Source organism: Haliotis cracherodii, unplaced genomic scaffold, assembly GCF_022045235.1.
Source record: "Haliotis cracherodii isolate W230 unplaced genomic scaffold, xgHalCrac1.p SCAF_4, whole genome shotgun sequence".
In the NCBI taxonomy this organism is placed as follows: domain Eukaryota; kingdom Metazoa; phylum Mollusca; class Gastropoda; order Lepetellida; family Haliotidae; genus Haliotis; species Haliotis cracherodii.
In genome coordinates this window covers 38880847-38901505 of record NW_027266297.1, presented here as the reverse complement: position 1 = coordinate 38901505, position 20659 = coordinate 38880847, and the positions used below count along the sequence as shown (strand labels likewise).

At 40.2% G+C, this 20659-nt stretch overlaps 1 protein-coding gene and 1 pseudogene across 2 annotated transcripts in view; both read right to left on the bottom strand.

Moving 5' to 3' along the window:
• Positions 1-20659, bottom strand: part of LOC139479410 (uncharacterized) — a 151853-nt pseudogene that overhangs the window by 22739 nt on the left and 108455 nt on the right.
• Positions 14219-20659, bottom strand: part of LOC139478412 (3'-5' exoribonuclease HELZ2-like) — a 32617-nt gene continuing 26176 nt past the window's right edge. For both annotated transcript variants that reach the window (XM_071260858.1, XM_071260859.1), the window contains exon 22: positions 14219-19607. The gene's annotated coding sequence lies outside the window, so the exon portion shown is untranslated. The remainder of the gene's footprint in view (positions 19608-20659) is intronic.

The window sequence follows — 20659 nt, the reverse complement described above, 5'->3', positions numbered from 1 at the left end:
CCAATGTGGGACAGTGTTCATTCGCATCCTCCGTCAACTAAAAATGGACTTAAGACAAAGATATAACACAACGCTGTGATTAGACCAGGATATTATGTGATAGTTCACGGTCATCTGTGACCATCTGTGAGACTTCTGTGACATTCTGGATTTCTGTAGCAGTAGCTGGTCATATTATGTACTTCGTGAGTATCAGATGACAGTCGGGTCTGCTATGATATGTCTGTCATATCCTTAGGTAATACGTCCTATAGTCACACTAATTAGCTACGTCACACATCCTTGTTATCTGTGATACATCTGTGATTCTCCTGTGATATCAGCACCGTTGTGCCTCGGTCGGGCTGTAAGGGCCAGAGCCATGGGCCAACAGGGAACTGTCTATTGAATATACACATAAATAGTTATTTATTGCTCATGAGCTATTTTTGATTATGTTTCTTTTTGTCAACGCAATTTTTCAATTAAATATTGAAACAAATTTATTTATTCGAACATTCTTTTTTCAGTATTAACTTCAAGCAATGTGTTGCACACTCGAGGCTTAACAAGCTTTTGGTACGTGCATCTCCGATTTAAAACGATTGAACAGTGTTTTTTTAATTTAACAAAGTTATTGTTTTTTATATATAAATAATCTTACAATATGTTTTGGTTATTATTACCTATATCAAGCAGGATGTAGGTTCAAAGTAAATATAACCAGTCTTGAGCTTCCGTCTGTCCATACGGTCTTTCATAATTGAAGGTGGAGAAAGTATGCAATTGTGCTGCAACTACTGTTTTAATTGTATGATTTTAGGAAAGTCCAGTAAATCATAACCCTGGCCATTTTGTTACCGGTAACAATGACTGTAGGTAACATGTTTGAAGTCTTAGCTAAACGACTACAAGTAAATAAGTAAATAAATAGGTAAATAAATATAACACTCTTTTATCAATTCACCTATATAAATACTATGTATATATATAAATCATTTTAGCGGTGTTAACCGACATTCAATTAGTTAAATTTAAATGTCAAATTCAGTTTTTGTGCCACAAGAAAATGGGTCAGCGTTAACATCAACACGTAGCGGTAGGCATTAGTAAGCGTTACACACCATCGGTCATGTCTGAGTGATTTATGGAAACACAGTCTTTTGTTCGGTTATTTGAAAGCAGTAAAAGCTCGTAAAAGAACCATTATCACCCTATTCGTTTAGTCAGCTTTGAGGAGATTTGTATGAAGCACAATTGAAACCGTTACATTAAGATTTCTCAACAGTTCCGTCACAGTGAAAGCTGGATAATCGCCTTCCACACCTGGGATTACCGCAGCTGCTCATGCGGAGATGAGATCTTCTATCCTGAGTAGGCAACTTGCTAATGCATGTAGCTTGTGATCATGTAATCGGATAATTATTAGTCACAATGAGCACAATAATAATAGGACCACTTTTGCACACATGTATTTGTCTGATGGCCCTCTTGTGAAGCAGGACCGCCTCCGTGGTCTAGTGGTAGAGCGTCCGCCCTCGGCCGCGTCATACCAAAAGACGTTGAAAGATGGTACTTGTTGTTACCCTGTCTGGCGCTCGGCATTAAGGGGTTAAAGCAAGGACTGGTCGGCTCGGAGTCAGTATACTGTGTCTGAGTGGGGTATTCATGTTAAACTGCGGCATGGTATCTCAGTGAGCTACCACTATAAATCGGCATCAGTCCGGACTAGTATAAGCAGCCACGCAAACACGTGCATGCACGTCGCTATATAAGTGCAATAATCTTGGACGCAACGTTCAACCCAATTTCACCTCACCTCACCTCGTGAAGCATGTCAAGACTCATGATAAACACAAGGCATTCCCCAGTTTTCTGAAACGAGCCAAAGATGTGGGACATAATCTCAATGTTGATTTTGGTGATGGTTTTGTACTGCTGGATGGTACTTATATGAGTGTCAACCAAGCGAACTGCCATTTCAAATCGGCCCACACTTAGTTTTTCAAGGAGAGGCTGTATGAACGACCACTGCATGGAGTGTATGTGTTTGTTTGTTGAGGGGGAAATCAACCCCGTAGAGTCATTCACTTGGGTGAAGTCGGCTGGCCTGAAAAGTGTAATTGAAGGTTTTCTGTTTGGTTCAGGACCAGTCACTCCCCACTCGAAACCATCCATGTGTGATTTTGCATCAAAATGTAAATATAAAATGTAGATTATGCAATGAATTAAATGAGACTGTCCAACAATTTGCCAATGGATGCCCAGCTTTGGCACAAACACAGTATCTTAAACGACATAATGGAGTGGCTCGATCATGTTATTACCGGCTTCCATGCTTGTGGTTTTGACCCGGAGGTCTGTCAATGTAGAGGAATATTTAGAGGGCGTCAAATTCTTTGAAATAGGACCAATATACAGCCTCAGACCTATCTAGACCAACAAACCTGATCTTGTCTTTTTTGGTAAATCCAATGACATCATTTATATCATTTATTTATATTATATTATTATTTTCTGTCCCTTTTGACACTAATGTGTTCGACAAGATTCAGGAAAAAAACAGGGCAAATATGCAGACCTCGCTTTCGAAATGTCGCGCTTGCATCCCAAGTACCAAGTTGTCCGACTCCCCTTTGTTCTCGGTGCCTTAGGTTTGGTACCACCCAATCTATTTCTAGACTTTGGGAGTGTACCCGGGTTTGCTTGCCAGGAATACAGCCCTTCTGACAATCTGGGTTATTCAGAAGGCTGCAGTGTTGGGGAGTCTTCACATTCTCCGAAAAGTTCTGGGTGGGTTTGTCTAGGCAGCGCTTCCTGGGAGAAGTCCCATTCGCGTAAAGGGAGCAAGGGCCCAGAGCTGATGATGAGCCTAACAAGCCTGACTGTGCTAGGATCAGCCAAACCCTCTTTGCTGCATTTAAAAAAATCATTCTGTATATAATAATAATAAGTCATTATAATAATGAATATTTAAAACCCTCCTGATCCATACACTAAAATATACCCAAAGGGTAGTTCAAGTTCGGATTTTACAGTTGTACTTAGACCTAAGGATTCCACTTGACTAACATTTAGTTTAAGAAATAAAGTTATCTTATTTAAAAATATATATCTACAAAATGAGTAAAATAAAATCCAAATGGAGAACAGAACAATTCTGAGGCAATCTAGACTCGTCAAATCATTTTAGACTTGAGTTGGACTCCTTTTTAAATTTGTCTAGGGTCTTGAAGACTGTCCAATGTCAGTATATAATTGTAAATTTGTAAATTTGACCTTTCCCGCATATTCTCGATTATCTGAACCTTTTTGTCCCAATACCGATTGTCATATCTCTCACACTTTCGGAAGCGATCGGACACTGCGTTATCTGCGCAGCCCAGCTACAACTACGGGGAACTATTGATTATGGGAAGGGTTCTGTCGTTTTATTAATTCCGCTGTCACTAGTGGTTTCGTTATATCATCCCTTGAAGAATAGGTCTTCAGCAACCCATACTTGCCGTAAAAGGCGACTACGCTTTTCGTAAGAGGCGACTAACGGGATCGGGTGGTCAGGTTCGCTGACTTGGTTGATGCATGTCATCTTATCCCAATTGCATGAATCGATGCTCATGACGTCTATCACTGGATTGTCTGGCCCAGACTCGATTATATACAGACCGCTGTCATATAGCTGGAATATTGCTGAGTGCGGCGTTAAACAACAAAGAAAGAAACAAACAAACAAAAGTGACACTAAGGCGTGTCAGCCAAACGTGGGAGGAAAGCCCGAAGTCAGTGTTTAAAATACCCTCTAACCCGACATTCCGAGATTGTGATTATTTTGCTGACAGACGGTCAATTTTAAAAAAATTGCACGCCCGTTGTCCGGCTATTATTGCATTGCCTCAATTACCAAAGATTCTAGTTTCAATTCTGTGTAAGAATAATTATCTGTAAACGTTAAACACAGTATTCAGTATGTTGATATCAAGTTTCTGCCCTGCTTACTATTGGCCAAATGTTTGAAATTATCCAATCAGTCAAGAAAATTCTGAACTGACAATACTTTATCTGATCTGGTAACTTTGCAAAGTTGCCAGTCCGGTTGTCTGAAATTTGGGGAATTTCATACACTGCTGAAGTGATGCAGGTTTTAAACTTATTCCACCTTGGTGAAACACACGAGAACTAACCTAGCTACATAATTAGGGCGAATCTGGGAATTGCGGCGCCTTAGACGACTGGGCCATCAGTGCCTCCACCAGACATGGAGATGTAATGGTAAAAATGAATGAATACAATATGCACCGATAGCATCAATATGATGCTTACTATACAACGTCCAGTTGTATTCACTGAGCTACTGCTCGTGTAATACCAGGATTAAATTAACCCAGTGATCACATGATACCGTCTCCTTTGATGTTGGACCCCGGATGATGAATTGCAAAACAAACATTTAAGCGTGGTCGCTGTCCGTTAAGTGGGCCACATTGGCGTGTATTTGGATCCGTTAATAACTGAAATTCACTGTCCGAATCCAGAATCTGGATCTCCGGATGAATGATGCCTTTTAAGAAGTGTATTTATCACTTTAACTAAATATCGGCCGGTAGGTGGTTTCCCGTTTATCTGGGGTCCGGATAAGCGGGGTTCCACTGTATAGAGACGGGAGGAGAATGAACGGCATGGTTAAGTGCTATCCAAAAGTACTAATTATTGCATTAAAATCCCGGTCAGCCTCATGCTGGTATCGTTTTACCTTGTAGACATATATTACCTGTCTGCCGGAGCGTAATTAGAACACACTTCCTCCTGTAATAGAAAAATAGTTCGTCAACAACAGATCGAAACATGCTAATACTTTATCGTGTCAATTATCCCGTTTGAAAGACAACTTAGATCAATTTTGAGTTTTTAATTAAATTTATCGTTCGGCTGTCAATAGGAAAATGAATAATTGAAACTGTCGTTTGAAGAGAGATAAAAAGATATAATTAGAGCCATCCCGGGGGATGACAGGTGTGAGTGTCACCGCGAGATTATTACACGTTGTTTATGTTGTTACCATGGTGACGTTGTTACGCGGGATTACCGTTATCTTATAGCTTCAGGTACTATAGAATATGTTGTACTGTTTGTTTGTTGTTTAACGCAGCACTCAGCAATATTCCAGCTATATGGCGGCGGTCTGTGAATAATCGAGTGTGGACCAGACAATCCAATGATTGATATCACGAGCATAGAACCATGCAGTTGGGATACGATGAAATGCATCAACCAAGTCAGCGAGCCTGACCACCTTATCCGTTAGTCGCCTCTTACAACAAGCCTAGTCGCCTTTTACGGCAAGCAAGGGTTGCTGAGGAATGGTTTTCTACCCGGATCTTAACGGGTCGTATGTTCTACTGAGAGAGGTGGACACGTACATTATGCCACTATTCATCTTCACCACACTAGGTTTTGGGATGTGGAATATCTAACATTTATTAAAATACAAAATTTGTTTAAAAATATAATTTCATTTTTACATTTCCTTCATAAAAAACGCCATTTACCGTTGTTGTAGCACAATGGTAAAAGCCTTCGTTGGTTACGCTGAAGACCGTCTTCGAATCCCCAAACAGGGTCAAAGTGTGAAGTCCATACAGTGTAAAACCACAAACAATTTCTCACTTAATCAAAACCCCGGGTAGAATAATCCTGTTTATTTCGTAAGAATGTAGACCAAATTAATAAACAAACAATAAAAACGTGGTGTATAGAACACATTTAAGAAATACAGAACATTGTTTGATAATATCCTAAGACTACTGGCACGTTATATGTACATAGCAAGCTTTTTACTTACCTTTACATTGGATGACGACATTAATTAAATATAATTAAACTATTGGATGAATAGGAAATTTGTTTGGTACATATCTTTCTCGTAACGTACTGATTATATACACGCCAATATAAAATTGTATTCATCCTCCGCAACATTAAATAGTACAGGCAATATGCTTGTACAGACGGATTATAACACTGCTGGGTTTGCATAAAAAGAGCTTTAAAATACGGGATGTAGTCTTGTCCCTTCTTGAACATATACCACGTAATATTTTCTCATTTCATAGAAGACCTGTGAAGATTCCGGGGTAAAATAGGTCTTCAGCAACCCATGCTTGCCGTCAAAGGCGACTAACGGGAGCGGATGGTCAGACTCACTGACTTGGTTGATGCATGTCATCGATCCCAATTCCGTGGATCGAAGCTCATGCTATCAATCACTGGATTGTCTGGTCCAGACTCGATTATTTTACAGACCGCCGTCATATAGCTGGAATATTGCTGAGTGCGGCGTTAAACAACAAACAAACATTTCATTGAATCAATAATTGGTGGTAATATGTGCACCTTCTACTGAATGTATATTTACCTTCACACAGAACTGAGGATAAAATCACACTTACAGTTGAATACCAAATTGTAATATCCTATTCCCTGGTACTAATTACATGAACGTTCGTTATTTGATTTACTCGTGTGTTCAATATAAGTAATACCATAAGTTATAGATGACACCGAAATCTATAGAACAAACATGTCCCTCCAAGATACCAATTGGCACCCAACAAAGGGTGACCTATATAACCATTACACTTAATTATAGTCTTTAGTGGACTCGGCCCTTCTAGATAAAACCAACTGACCCCGACAATCACTTGATTGTTGTTATGCTTACATACGACGTTGTTAGGTCCGTTGGTGTGTCGGCACCGGTTGTTAGAAATATATCTCATCCGAGATTGTAATATCGTCCCCCGATCAGCAATAGGTCGGATTTACTGCTGTAATATGTGTCAGTATATTTGAAACATACGGAAGATCGTACATTGTTATGTTACCATGGAAAGATAAACAGATTTACAATTCACGTTTGAGCGTTCAGATAACTAAAAGCGACAAAAAATTTAAAACTCCAATCTCATTAAAATCAGATCTTAGTTCTCGCTGCTGCTAAACAAAGATCTGAGGACATCTCATCACGGGTCACGTCAGACAGACCTTGCGCGAACTTTGATCGACCAATGAAATGACCAATCAGAAGGCAGCTTTCTCGTGCGTTACGGCACTAATTTCAAATTGGCGACTACGCTTCGAAACATATTTTGACAAATTCTCGATAACAAATTTGAAACCTTAACAAAAGAACATTCTGGAATGGCTAATAGATGGTCTAGATTGTATGGATTCAGTCGTTAAACGGGTAACTATCGTTCGGAATACCCCGCGTTAAAGTTTTCGAGGTTGGATGACTAGAAATCCGACTGTCACTTTCATAATCTGGTAAGCGACGCTCTGATTGGTCGGATGAAAGGTCGTTCTGATGTGACCCCTAATGGGATGTCCTCAGATCTTTGTTTAGCGGTAGCGAGAACTGAGGTCTGATTTTAATGAGATTGATCAAAACTCATAAGAAATATCTACCAAAAACAGAATCAGCTCTACAATTCCGACCATATCATGATCATGCATCTATAAATCACAATCAAATAGTAAATGACACCATGTGTTCGCGAAAAGGTGAGCGTATTCTGTCCCACCGAGGCAAAAGCAAGTCAATTGTTCATCTGAAAGACAAGAGAACATATGGTGCAAGTCAAAATCGGGAATTGCATCGGACATCAGTTTGCCACGGATGCGTCAAATTTCGAAATGTCCTCCACATGTCTACCATAAAACGTTCTGATAGCTTTACTGAGGCCTTGAATGTTGTAACCTTGGTGAAAAAGCTTTTGCGCAAGCGTCGTATGACGATTATTGAATTGTTATTGAACGACATCAGATCAATGATATGCCTGAAGCTTTAATTAAACTTCTTGGCCAAATTACCTTGTTTTGACTTTGCCAGTCCGGGCAAATATTCCGATTCACATGCATAAAGAAAGGAGGAGAGCACAATGTTCTTCCCATGGAGATGCCTTGCATAAATGTCTCACCTCCAAACTTTACATAGATGTTGTCAATATATGACAAGAGCCATTTCAAAATGAAAACATAAATAACGTACCTCAATTTGTATGTTTCTATTGAGAGTTACACAATGTTAATTCAAACAGTACTGTCCCGCGAGCCATTGTTCGGACTATTTCGAAAACATTCGTTCCGAACAGTGCTCGTTCGGAATAAGAGGGTTCCAGGCTACAAGGGTCCGGAGTACAAGGTGTTTCTGTAAACCCTGGTTTATCTGGTCCAGCTTTTATAATTTACAGATCATCGTGATATAGTTGGAATATTGAATGGAAACAACACGCACGCACGTACGTACGTACGCACGCACGCACGCTAGCACGCACGCAGACACTCAAAGAATCACCTTTGGAATTACTTTGTAAATGGTGCGTTACTAGTACCCAGGAACGTCGCAGCTGATGTTGGTTATGAGTTTAAATACTCCGTCATTTGGGATAATCTTACTTACAAATAAAAATAATTATAACACAATAAACATTAAATCACCGCGCAATAATCTCAAAAACACTAAACCAAAATTGTGTTTGAACCGTGGCGTGCACATGTACCAGTTATTTATTTATATTCCTTCAACAATGCAAAGTAACAGCGTTCGCCCTCTCATGTCCAGTCAACAGACTGTCGGCAAAAAGAAAGCATACACCAATGTTTGATGTTGGCTAAAAATAAAATGAACAAGAAACGGTTACTGGTTTTCGATAATAATGTACTTGTTTTCATACGGGTGTGATAGTTCAACTCGTGTATTGGACCTCGTTCAACTCGTGTATTGGACCTACATGTATATAGTTCAACTCGAAATTGGACCTAGCTCAGCTCGTGTATTAGACCTATATAAATGTAGTTCAGCTCGTGTATTGGACATAGTTCAACTCGTGTATTGGACATAGTTCAACTCGTGTATTAGACCTATATAGTTCAACTCGTGTATTGGACCTATATAGTTCACCTCGTATATTGGACCTTGTTCAACTCGTGTATTGGACCTATATAGTTCAGCTCGTATATTGGACCAAGCTAATCTCGTGTTTTGGACCTATATATTTCAGCTCGTATATTTGACCTATATAGTTCAGCTCGTATATTGGACCTATATAGTTCAGCTCGTATATTGGACCTATATAGTTCAACTCGTGTATTGGACCCATATAGTTCAACTCGTGTATTGGACCTAGTTCAGCTCGTATATTGGACCTAGTTCAACTAGTATATTGGACCTAGTTTAACTCGTATATTGGACATAGTTCAACTCGTGTATTGGACTTAGTTCAGCTCGTGTATTGGACCTAGTTCAGCTCGTGTATTGGACCTAGTTCAACTCGTGTATTGGACCTAGTTCAACTCGTATATTGGACCTAGTTCAACTCGTGTATTGGACCTAGTTCAACTCGTGTATTGGACCTAGTTCAGCTCGTGTATTGGACCTAGTTCAACTCGTGTATTGGACCTAGTTCAGCTCGTGTATTGGACCTTAGGTTTGCAGTGTTTCAGCGACCGTTTTCAGCCAAGTAAGGTTTTGACGTTTGTATATCTTTAGTCAAAACCAGTTTTCAAGTGTATGCTTTCTTTTGCCCAGCAGTTAATGTATTATTCGTGGACGTACAAGAGAATGAAAGTGAGTCTTTATGTCCTCAATTTTAACGAACAACACCCCTCCCCAGTAATCATGTATGTCAAGAAAAATACGACTCTCCTCAAGCCGCATAATTGTTAAAAATGTTTATCATGAAATTAAATATTGTAAGAACCGTCACCATAAAATACCTCTCACATTCGCACGCCACTCTGAAACCTGTAGTCCCACGATAACGCATTATGCATATGGTTTTAATGTCACACAATAACACTTTTAAATATTAGACCAGAAACTTTAGAAGTGACGTCCAAGTGTTTGTACAGTTCAGGGTGACTGAGCATTTACAAACAATATTCGACATGAGGCTATTCAGTAAATGCCACATGTGGACAAATAACCCCTTTTACCCGTATAGATGTTGACACACTACACGGCAACAGATTCGAAGACACACATCCATTCCTGTGGCACAAACAACGTCAGTCTTATCGGTGAGACCGGGTTCATGTAAAATCAATTGCCTTTATCGAACTGTGTTCCGATTGGGATCGGTGTTTATTGACCCCACAGTTATACGACAAAGGATCGATTGTTGAACTTGATTTGTTTGACACGACCAATTGGCTTTTGCACATCAGAGGTATTTACTCCGCGAACTACTTTCACACGTGCATGCCTGTGTTAGCAATTAACCAGACATGCTGAAAAAGGTCAATGGAGCGGGTGAGCGAGTTAGGAGTGAGTGAGTGGGTTGGGTTTTGTTCTTTGAGCAATATTCCAGTAAATTCAGGGGGTGGGGGTGGAGTGGGGGCGACTGAAATGGTCTTCACACATTGTACTCATGTAGGGAATCGAACCCGGGCCTTTGGCGTGACGAGCAAACGCTTAACCACTAGGCTACCCATCGTCCCTTGAAGGTCATAGGAGAGACAGAAGGTTTTACTGTACTATATGTACATTGTTGATATAATTTAATTCCGTTGTGTTATAGATGGTGAAAAACGTTTTCAACTTTCTATTGAACTGTTTGTACAAACACCGTGCAATGACGTGGCAGATACCGTTCACAAAGTTTAGTAACTCAGAAACTGGCATTAAGGTTGCAGTCAAGTTTAAGAGGAGAAGTAAATATGGTGTTGCTTTTGTAGATCATTGTGGAAACACACTATAAGTTGGACGCATAAAACCCCATATACCCCTTGTGACCCTGCTAAAACGACATGTTTTAATATGACATTGATTCAAATAAATTCCAAATTGATAGAAAACAGCTGTTCGATTGAGCTGAGGTCAGCTCGCGCTATGTCACGTGACATCCACTGACTCGGAAAAAGCGTGCGGCTTTTTGCTTTGAAGCGGGGTATGAAGGATTTACTCTGTCGCTCAGAAATGCACGTGCAGCCTGTAGTGCTCGTGGCGGTGTATAAAAGATTTATTCCCCCGCTGAGAAATTTATTACCCTCCAATTCGGGTTACACAGTATTTTTATCAAGATCACGTGGACCAATTAGATCTCATAATTCTGACATGGAGGTATGATAAAGTGTATCATATCAAACGACTGATGAAAATTTAATTTGTGGACTTATCTATAAAAGTGAAACCTCGAAAAATTGAACTCCATACTCAGTGATATAACATGGTACAGCAGCACCCTTGTAGACACTATGGTGTTATATGGGTACTCGACATGATTAGCGGCGCTCGACTATAAGCTCTTGGCACACGGCGAACGTCTCTCGTCTGTCGGCTCTAGGGCCTCGACCCTCGACGACAGTATCGGCAAACGGCACTCTGTTCCATCGCTCGTCATCCAACAAACGACGCCAGGTACGCGACACACAACGCTCGTCGCTCATCACCCAAACAATCGACGATCGTGACTTGACGTTCAATCGCAACTCGACTCTCGACGCCCGGCTCACGACGCTTGACACCCAACGCTCGACGCTCGTTACTCGACTCTAGACGCTCGACGCCCAACGCATGACGCTTGACTCTCGATGGTCTTCGCACGGCATTTGGTATTCGACACCAAGTCCCCCTTAGATGCAAGACATTATTTCTGAGGTATTCTTTGAAGAAGAACTTGAAATCATACACGCATTCTGATTGGTTTGTCGTATTTTCGCACATTAGATTCACCGATAGGGGGGACGGGTCTTGTTGCAGGTTACGGAAAGGGACGAGTGGTGACGGCGTTCGAAACCTCGCTTGTATACGGATCAGTCGGTATGTTTCATACAGACGCCATGACGTCGAGTGAACACCATGTTTGTCGTAAGAGGCGACTAACGGGATCGGGTGGTCAGGCTCGCTGACTTGGTTGATGCATGTCATCGTATCCAAATTGCGTGGAACAATGCACATGATGTCAATCACTGTTAAACAACAAACCAACCAACCAACCAACGTGTGTCTGATAACTATTCCACGATTATTATGGTGCTTGGTGCTTCGTGGATAAACCTGGAGATGATTTTCCTGTTTGCAGTCGGCAGATGGCGTTGCTGCGATGGTCTTCCGTCAGTCGTGGCATGTTTCCCTGTCCACTTGCTGTAAGATTGTGATGGCTTGCAAATGAAAACCCAACGTTTTTATAGCCCAATAAGTGATGTTGCGCGCGCATGTCATGTTGATGTGTTTCGACGCCAGGCTCTCACGTGGTTGTGTTTTTGCGATTTTTCCATCTTTTCACCACATTTCTGCAGTGCCTCATTCTTTCCACACAAATCAATCCCAATCCATGCAGAAATGGCCAATTCCTTTTTGGCATTAATGTTGTATTGATATCGGCAACACTCAGATATTTACGATTTTATTACTTATGCGTTTCTTTTTTATCAGATATATATCTATATTCAATTCAATGTAAAATTTACAACACCGTGAGTGACAGATTGATAAACGGGGTAAGCCTTGAAATCTTACAGGCGCACGAACCACAGATGGCTACGAGTGTACTCAAATCATAGACCATGTTCTGTAGTTCCATTACTGACTGACTCAAAGTGATTAATCGTGTGGTCCTTGACACCGTTTAAAGTAGAATACCATTCTGCTGTATTGAAGTGCCTATATCACACGACGTATTGGAGTGACTGTACCAACAGAATTGATTGTATTGACGTCATTGGTTGCTAGTATGTGTCGACTTTGCCGTTAACTATTTAATGCGGTCAACTATATGTCAAAGTTATGTACAATGTTAGTTGTGTTCAATAGACCATCTACACGGGGATGTTACAGAACAGTAGAACACCCACTGTCCACTGCTGGTGCCGATGATGTAGCAACACAAAGTCACATCTGATACTACTGTTTAACATCAGCAGTCTTTGTTTGTTTGTTGTTTAACGCCGCACTCAGCAATATTCCAGCAATATGACGGCGGTCTGTTAATGATCGAGTCTGGACCAGACAATCCATTGACTGATATCATGAGCATAGATCCACGCAATTGGGATTGATGAGATGTGATAACACGTGGCCTTCCTAGATCCGGACGATCACATTTCACAACTAGAGCACAGATTCATATTGCTACGTCACTTACGTGAAAGAACCGCAACGGCCAGCTCTATAATTACGGCATTACCCGGATTTTATGTAGGATATCAGCCCAGACAGTGAGGAACCGTTTACGCGCTGAAGGTATTCGCACTGGACGACCAGTTCGAGGTGTCATTTTGACGGACCTGAATCGTCGGCTGCAAGTCAATGGTGTCAAGATCACAGAGTATGGCCACAACTGCGATGGAGAAAGTTTGGTTTAGTGACGAGTCACGTTTTATGCTTCGCTGTGCGGATAGTAGACGCGTCAGGGGGAATGTTTTGCACGAAACTGCATACAGGAAGTGGACAGATTTGGTGGTGGTAGTGTGATGATGTGGGCAGCCATCTCCTACACTGATAGACCAGACTTGGTGAAAGTTCTGGGGAACTTAACGTCTCAACGTTACATGGATGAGAATCTTCGGCCACACGTCCTTCCCTTCATGCAACAAGAGAACTTCATTTTCCAACAAAACAACGCCCGACCTAATGTCTTCTTCTATGTATCTAAAGAACATACATGTGAATTTCTTAAGACAAGAAATCCATAAATGTTGCATTTGTCTTATTGCTAGATATTCAAATAAAGATAGATTTAATACATTAATGTCAAGTACCAACAAGAATACCCTTTCGCTGTTAATATATGTCGGTTAAGAAATTCATCAATGTCAACTGTACAACCGTCTTCTGTACGTAAAGTACCAAGGACATGTTGTCTTGCATTACTCATGTAATAAACGTATATATATTGCTATCATGGAACTAATATACACGTCACCCAGGGAATGTTATAACTCAACATTTTCACATCTCAAATCTGTGCGTGGATTTCACCGAAGTGGTAAACGTTTGACACCTGCATCACTTTGGGTTTTCCTCCCACAAGCTGACAGGCTGTAATATAACTGGAAGACTGTCTGCTAAAACGGCATTAAACGCACCTCACTCATTCCATAATCTAAATAGCAACAAACCATGTAGCTATTAAGTATAGCTTGAACAGGGGCACGGCTTCCCTTCAAACACTCACTCACTAAAATGTCACAAAAACATAATATAGGACGGATTTAAATGGATTAAAATCTGCTTCTTTATTACAAACCGGATCTATAAAAGACATTAAGGGTTGAACAGTTAAACCTTTATAATTCAGGCGATTTCATTACCATATATGCCAATGATATCGTTTGGAATGTAACATTTCCGGATTGGCGAAGCACTGTACTTTGTATTAAAGTAGATTAGCAGTAATCACCCAACGGTGAATATTCAGAAGTTTTTTCCCTAAGCAGAGTAAGACCATGTAGAAACACAAACCACTCTCATGTCATGAGACATGTCGTCATTTCACTCACAAAAATACCATTTTCAATTTACATATAATATAACACATGTATATTAATCCCTTCCTGTGTGTTATCTTATCGGGAGTTACCCCCGGGGTGATTCTGAGTTTAGAATAAGACCCCAGCAACCTATGCTTGCCGTAAAAAACGACCAAATGGATAGTGATCCGACTTGGCTCATCGCTGTCAGGCATCCCGACGACGCGGGGGCGGTCGGGCAGCCTAGTGGTTAAACCGTTCGCTCGTCACGCCAAAGACCCAGGTGCGTTTCCCGACATTGGTACATTGTGTGAAGCCCATTTCTGGTGTCCCCCGACATGATATTGCTGGAAAATTGCCCAGTGTATTTGGTGTAGATTATAGTACTTACAGGTCACTATGTTGTAGCTGGAATATTGCTTGAAGCATAATTAAGTAACAAACAAATAAACAAACAAGCAAAACAAACAAGAGGTTACAGCCGGACTCCATACAACAATCCATTTGTGTTTTGGCTGCATACTTCGGAAATGATAGAAGCGGCGTAAAATCCTGCTTATCACAAAACCACTGTCAGTTTGAAAATATAGCAATGGTTTGACACTTCAGTGAAAGCTGCCGGGATTTGCATACATAAAACTAAAGCTGCTCTGTTGTGTTGATTGTATCGTTAATAAACAAGGTATATGATACAAGCCGGTACAATATAACACATTCACAATATCACACTCTGCTGAATGGTAAAAAATCTTTGGTCAGTATTTGAGTTTTATGCCACACAGGAATACAACGCCAAGACACAACAGTAGATATAACATGGACTTCACCATATGACAGATATGGAGTTCGGTGAGTACATGGGTACGCGGAACGAGCTACATGGAACACAGCTGATACGTTTTGAATAAACATCATACATCTTTGTACACCTGGTAGTACAACATGGTATTAAAAAACCCGAAGAACAACAGCAGAGACAGAAGCCTGGACATACGCCATAGCTATAAATTGTTGTTGTTGTTGGTTTGTTGTTTAACGCCGAACTCAGCAATATTCCAGCTATATGACGGCAGTCTGTAAATAATCGAGTCTGGACCAGACAATCCAGTGATTAATATCATCAGCATCGATCCTGACAATTGGGATCGATGACATGCGTCAACCAAGTCAGTGAGCTTGACCACCCGATCCCGTTAGTCGCCTTTTACGACAAGCATAGCCACCTTTTACGGCAAGCATGGGTTGCTGAAGACCTATTCTACCCCGGAATCTTCACGGGTCCATGGCTATAAATACTGAGAGTTATGTCATGTTTAAGTGACAGATCAATACCAAAGTCCTGTATAGGTGGACGAGGACCGAAGTGACCCCTGCATGGAATAGGGACACTGTCGTTCATGAGAAGATACATGGTGGTTGTCCAGGGGAAAAGGCTTATATAAAGACCCTATTAACTACCGGGCAAAATTAAGTACTAGTATATCCATTTTAGATGCTGGCAAAAAATCGAAACAAACAAGAATGCTTATTTGATGGCGATATATTTGATACTGGTATCATATTTGTGTTTTGACCCTTAAGTTTGCAGTGTTTCGGCGACTGTTTTCAGCGTAGTAAGGTTTTGATAACACTTGGAATGTTTTGGTCAAATACAATTTTCAAGAGTGAGAGAGAGAAATAAAAATATGAAAATATAATATATATATATGAAAATGTAACAAATATATGAAAATATATCAGTGTCCTTGTTCACACGTGAATGATTTGTATATGGACAAGCTATAATTTACCTTTATGTATCTGAGACTATCTGACCAACCTTTACCTTGATGTGTATATACATATACCCTATATCGCTGCCTAAAATATCCTTCATATACCTAGGCATCGAGAAAAAAACATACTTTTAGAGGCGTGACTTACACCGTAAAGTTAAATGTTCTAGCAATATTACAACTATGATTATACTGTTATAAGCGTTGATTGTGGGAACATGCCACACTCACTGTAAACGACAATGTCAGGTGATCTGTCGTACTATATACTTTCATACAATTTGCATCAGCACGTGACAATAGCGTCCTGGTTCATGGGAGGTAACTGAGCTTAGAGCTACTTTTGTCTTGTTTTGTACAACACACTAAAAAAAAAAGTCTTAAAAGGCACACCTGGTGTTATATAACTCTCATCATTCAACCTTCCGTGTGATGTCGCATTAACTAACAGAGTTCAACATAATAGGATTGTCAAGACACTAACACTACAGTAGGATATACACCTGGAAAAAAGTTCAGCATCGCCAACCCAATATTTCCATATGAAATAGCCATCTTATCCTGCAATAATGATTATACTTCCTTTCCATTGCTCTTTCCCTTAGCCCCACATAGTAATGAGTCAGTACTTGCGATCATCTGGAGAAACATACAGAATCCTTGTAGACATGTATGTACCTTGGATCAATGCTGTATGGAGATGTATCAAGTAGTTACATCACGCTCGCACGCACGCACGAACGCACGCACGCACGCACGCACGCACGCACGCACACACATGGGATATATGACAATATTAAACGGTTGTTGCTTAATTGTTGCCAGGTGTACACATACTGTCATTGTCTGGTGTTACAATACACGCTATGCGCATTTCTACATGTGTAAAATACAGGCATAAAAGGTCATATATCAAATAATACTATTAATGCACAAATAATAGGAACAAATAGTTCTAACATTTGAAATAAGAAACTGACACTTACAAAAGTATAAAAATAATATCTTTAGAACAAAAACATTTAAATTTGTTCACTATGGTTAGAATAAATATGTACACGTATTCACACTATTGCTAAAGTACTGCCGACGTGGCTTAAAGTGTGAACTAAATTAAAGCCACAACACTCTTTCCATAATCATTAGACATCTCTGCTAAAAGCAGAGAACATTGTACGATTCAGACTATAACATAACCATTGATTTGTGAATCTCTATGACATAGTGATGATACACACTCATTGTTGTCATTGGTCAAGCCCTTCTACATCTGTCGCTGATGGACATGACTTGTTTCAGCGAATATTAGTTGAACAGTGCAGGAAGTGTTGAAACTATTTACAGTGAATGGGGAAAGAAACTCTATCATGTTGGCGCGGATTTAAATAACATTATAATTTATTGGGCTTCCTTGTATTGTCTCATAAATTAACGAAGTAGTAAAACTGATCGATTTAAGACCAAAGTAAAGATATTAAGTTAGCGTTTAATAAATTTTGCTGTCACATTATTAGATACTTCAATGAAACCATGTTGGCAAAGCCATAGTGATAATCAACTAGCCTCAGAGTGTCGCTATTGTACATACAAATATAACATATTCCCATCTGTTTGGACACAGCATTAGTGCAGATCGAGAGAATGTTTGAACATGTTGGTATCTCTCGTCAATACTTTCTATCTATAATCTAGTTTGGGCAGAACATGGAGTAAACGGCCGGGCAAAAGAAAGTATACCCTTGAAAATAAGATTACTTACTAACGTTACTAGGCTGCAAAAAATCGCCGAAACACTGCAAACTATGACACCCGTATCAAATACATCACCATCGAATAACCATTTCTTGTCTGTTTCATTTTAGCCACCATATACCCTCTGTTGCCCGTCAGTTTACATGACATGGGTGGAGTGATTGCTATATCGAAACATTAAAGAAAACATGTACATATCCATGACCATTTATGGATTGTATTGGGTGTATTATGAATTCCTCATGTTCGGGAAAATATATTTCAGTGACATTTTAGAAGCTGTAGAATCAAAGGCGAACGAGTTGATTTCTGGATGCACTTGGTTACTAGCACATCTTAGTACTGAAACATCGCACTGAAGAAATAACAAAGAGGTGGAATGAACACGTCAACTCCACATTCTACAGACTGGGATAGTTTCTATCAATATATAATCATAATCTAAAGATTGGGTAAAAGATAGACGAAGCTGCCGCACATCCTATCACAAGGGACATTCCAAGTACAAACACCTCAAACGGAAATAAAAGCGACAAAAAGATCATGCTCATAAGAAATATCTGTTAAAACAGAGTCCATTGTACGATTCCAACTACATCAAATATTGATGTTACCAGGTGTTCGCGAAACCCACTCATTGTAAACACACGCACACACATGCGCGCGCGCACGCACGCACGCACACACACACAAACACGCGCGCGCACGCACGCACGCACGCACACACACACACAAACACACACGCGCGCACGCACACACACGGGATATATGACAATGTTAAACGGTTGTTGCTTACTTGTTTCCAGGCGTACACATACTGTCATTGTCTCGTGTTAACAATACACGCTATGTGCATTTCTACATGTGTAAAATACAGGCCCAAAGGTCATCTATTAAATAATACTATTAATGCACAAATAATAGGAACAAATAGTTCTAACAGTTGAAATAAGAAACTGACACTAACAAAAGTATAAAAATAACATCTTTAGAACAAAAACATTTAAATTTGGTTAGAATAAATATGTACACGTATTCACACTATTGCTAAAATACTGCCGACGTGGCTTAAAGTGTGAACATAATAAAAGCGACAACACTCTTTCCATAATCATTAGACATTTCTGCTAAAAGCAGAGAACATTGTACGATTCTGACTATATCATGAGCATTGATTTGTGAATCTCTATGACATAGTGATGATACACACTCATTGTAAGCATTATGTATACATACATTAATATGTCCATTATAAACATATAGTCGTTAATAAACAGTGCGATGCATGGTATAGATATAAACAAATAGGGCAGGAAATCAGTAGTAACATGTATAGTTGTTGCATAGGATGATGCTAAAATGTGGGCATGTACGAGAAAAATACCACACCATGTCCATAAATAACCTGTACAGAAAACATCATCTATAGAAGGGTTATTGATGGTTACGTACATACATGTATTTACATATGTATAGGGCAACCGTATTTACAGTATCTACATCTACAGCTTCACAACCAGATACATCTGAAGATGACAAAGCTTCTGTGTGATGTCGCAGATGTATCCAGATGTATTTGAGACACGCCCTAGCAGGAGCTGTCGGTCTTCTCACACACGTAGACAGGCTCCTCTGAAACAGTGGTTGAAGAAGTTCAACGAGACGAACGGTGTCAAAATAACGTGTCTCCACATGTTAATTAATGCCTACTATTTAACTTTATGTGCCGTCAAGATGGATAGACTGGTTGCTACACAACTGATGCTGTCATAGAAAACAATTCACTAAACACCAAGACACATAATGAACTACATGATTGTTTGTTTGTTGTTTAACGCCGCACACAGCAATATTCCAGCTAAAAATAATCGAATCTGGACCAGTTAATCCAGTGATTGACATCATGAGCATCGATCTACGCAATTGGGGTACGATGACATGCATCAACAAAATCAGCGAGCCAGACCACCCGAACCCGTTAGTCGCCCCTGATGACAAGCATTGGTTGCTGAAGACCAATTCTAACCCGGAACTTCAAGGGACTCAAGGTTGTGATCATTTGGCGAGTTTAACAAGGAAAGAAAGTCTATTGTCGTGAAACAAGGAGGTACGGAAACAAACAAAGAAGCGAATGTGGGATTCGAACCAACGACCATACATCACGCCAAACCTTATGGATGGACGATGGACAGTGCTGCGTTAGTTGGTTAGTTGTTTGTTTAACGCTGCACTCAGCAATATTCCAGCTATATGACGGCGGTCTGTAAATAATCGAGTCTGGACCAGACAATCCATTGATTGATATCATGAGCATCGATCCACGCAATTGGGACCGATGACATGCATCAACCAAGTCAGCGTGCCTGACCACCCGATCACGTTAGTCGCCTTTTACGACAAGCATAGTCGCCTTTTACAGCAAGCATGGGTTGCTGAAGACCTATTCTACCCCGGAATCTTAGCGGGTCGACAGTGCTGCGTGTGACCCCTGAAGGTTCTAACAATGAGACTTGACAGCATATAAGGTCAAGAGCCTTGCCTTGATGCTTCAAGCATCATTTATCCCAATTGTCCCAATCATGTTTTTGACATAGCAATAACTTATAACTCTGTGTAATTGTTAAACCTTGTCAAAGCAAAAAATGCGACAATATCACACATCAAGGGTATGTAATACAGTGTAA